Source organism: Psammomys obesus, unplaced genomic scaffold (genome assembly GCF_907164565.1).
Source record: "Psammomys obesus unplaced genomic scaffold, mPsaObe1.curated_primary_1811, whole genome shotgun sequence".
NCBI lineage: Eukaryota > Metazoa > Chordata > Mammalia > Rodentia > Muridae > Psammomys > Psammomys obesus.
In genome coordinates, this window is record NW_026596149.1 from 16,352,098 (window position 1) to 16,354,510 (window position 2,413).

General features: G+C 40.8%; 1 pseudogene; it reads left to right on the forward strand.

Moving 5' to 3' along the window:
* The first annotated feature begins 1,118 nt into the window (after positions 1–1,118).
* LOC129666585 (U6 snRNA-associated Sm-like protein LSm6) lies at positions 1,119–1,427 on the forward strand (annotated as a pseudogene).
* The last annotated feature ends 986 nt before the right edge of the window (positions 1,428–2,413 follow it).

Sequence of the window (2,413 nt, forward strand, 5' to 3'; positions counted from 1 at the left end):
CTCCCTGCTGAAGGACACAAGCTTTCACTGTATTCAGCCCATAGCCTCCCTCTTCTCTTTTTTATATACCCACGCAAACCTGATCTCAGTAACACATTGATTAAAAATCTGAATGCATGCTCGCTTATATTTACAAAAACAATTAATTCTGGCAGTTGCCAGGTCCCCATACCAGTGCAGCCATCCACCTTGGATAGAGGTTTCTTTCTGTAGTGAGCAATGGTTAATGTAGAGACTGGCTACTGAGTACTTGTCCCTAAACAAGAACCTAAGACCCTGGGCCTTAGAGACAGACAGACAGACAGACAGAGCACGAGAGGGAGCTGAAGGAGTGGAGTCTTACAAAATACTGTGTTCCAAGTATGCATGGCCAATATAATCATGAACATAGCAGCTGTGGCTACCTGTGTACACACACACACACACACACACACACACACACACACACACGACATGAAAGGAGGAGAAGAGATACTTGGGGGAAAGAAAGAGAATCAGGAGTAGAAGAGAGATACGAGGCAACAAGGGTGAATACTTTCACAATACGGCATACACACATGAAATTGTTCAAATTAACTTAAAAAGCAATGGTCCCAAAATGAATTAAATCATTCACGAGCACTGTGCACAACGGATTGTTACCATGGTCACAGCAACAGTTAAGTCTTTGCATTGACTGCTGCAAGCAGAAGCAGCAGCATGCTCGGATTTGCACCGTTTCTTTGGTAGAAAAGTTAAACTGCACATACACATGTTCTCATAACATGCGTGCATGTGAGGACAAAAAGACGATCGTTAGAGTTGTTTGCAGATCCGTCATCCAGTCAGGTGACTCCAGTCTGCCTGTCGGCATGTGTGCCGCTTGGTTTGTCTGGGCAATGGTAGTTGGAATAATAACATAATATTCTATTTGATGTGAATTGCCTTTGAACATTGTATTTTCTTCACATATGTTACATATTATATATATAATTTCTTTTTCTGTTTTTTGCCGCACATGTTCATGGATGCCCGGCCCGTGAGGGCTCCGGATCCGGCTGTGAGATGAGCTTGGGGACATGACAGTTGAAATGGTGAGGAGCCACCCATGCTGCAGAGCTATTTAAGGAGCAGAGGAGATGAGAAATCGGGTTTCCTGCCTCTCCGAACTGTTAAAAAGGAGTGTGCAGAAACAAATCCCTAGTGATTTCTTGAAGCAGATCACTGGGCTACCAGTTGTGGTGAAATCAAATTCTGGCGTGGATTATGGAGGGGTCCTGGCCTGCCTGGATGGCTACATGAATATAGCACTGGAACAGACGGAAGAGCATACAAATGGACAGTTGAAGAACAAATATGGCAATGTGCTCATCTGAGGAAACAATGCGTTGTATCAGTACACAGAAGAGAAGGATGTGAAGACAGTGGAGTTGGATGTATTTTATTAAGAAGAGCTTTTGGGTTCTCTTGTGAACCTAGTTGACCTGTTTTCATAGCAGTTGGTGGGTTTTTTTTTTTTAATTGACATTGGAATAAGATACAGGTTTTACTGATTTAAAAAATCCTATTTTTCCCCTGGATGTTTATCATGTCCTTGTATTGAAGTAGCCTGATTTATTTAACCAATACCCCCTTTTCAAACATTCAGTCTTATTCATCTTTGTTGTTGCTTCCTGTGACCCATAAGTCTGTAATAAACATTCCCAAAGCCATAACCTTTCATACAATAATGATTTGATCACTGAGATTGCTCTGTTATTCTAGTTTAGAAAAAAAAAATCAGAGGAGACCTTAAAGAAGCACAGTTTGAGGGATGTTTCTATATAACTAGAACCAAAGACCTTATGAAAGGAAGGGAGGATATCAATACCAGCCTTTGAGTAAGGAGCATTTGTTTATTTTGCTGGCACTAAGACTACCCCAGCATCTCTGAAAAACATGTTGAGTGCTGAAACCAATCCCTTCCAACAACTCATACGGCCAGGCTTGGCAGGAAGAATACATCTTTGGAAGGAGCTACAACTGGGGAATACAGTGATCTCGGGAGGCTGTGCAGAAGCTGAGTTCCCGTCTGCCTTCTTTGGCAATAAAATCCAATTCTAGCTGCTGCCATTATTAACTCACACCTGACATGTCTTCTATGTCCACTCCTCTGTGAACATCTGTCAGATTGTTCCTCCTTACGCACTTGAGGATGTTATGTCATCTGTGAGTGTATACCCATATGTTTCATATTTAAAATGTAAATTTTATAATTGGGTCAGAAATTCTTCAATGTTTCTGAACCAAACAAAACACATTTATCTGATTAACATAATCACAAAATTATGTTCCATTTGCAGAAACATTCACGGATACAGTCAAATGAGTTTTGTTTCTTTTTTTTTTTTTCTGTTGATGGTATCTTTCTAATGAAAAATGCTCAAGGAAGCAA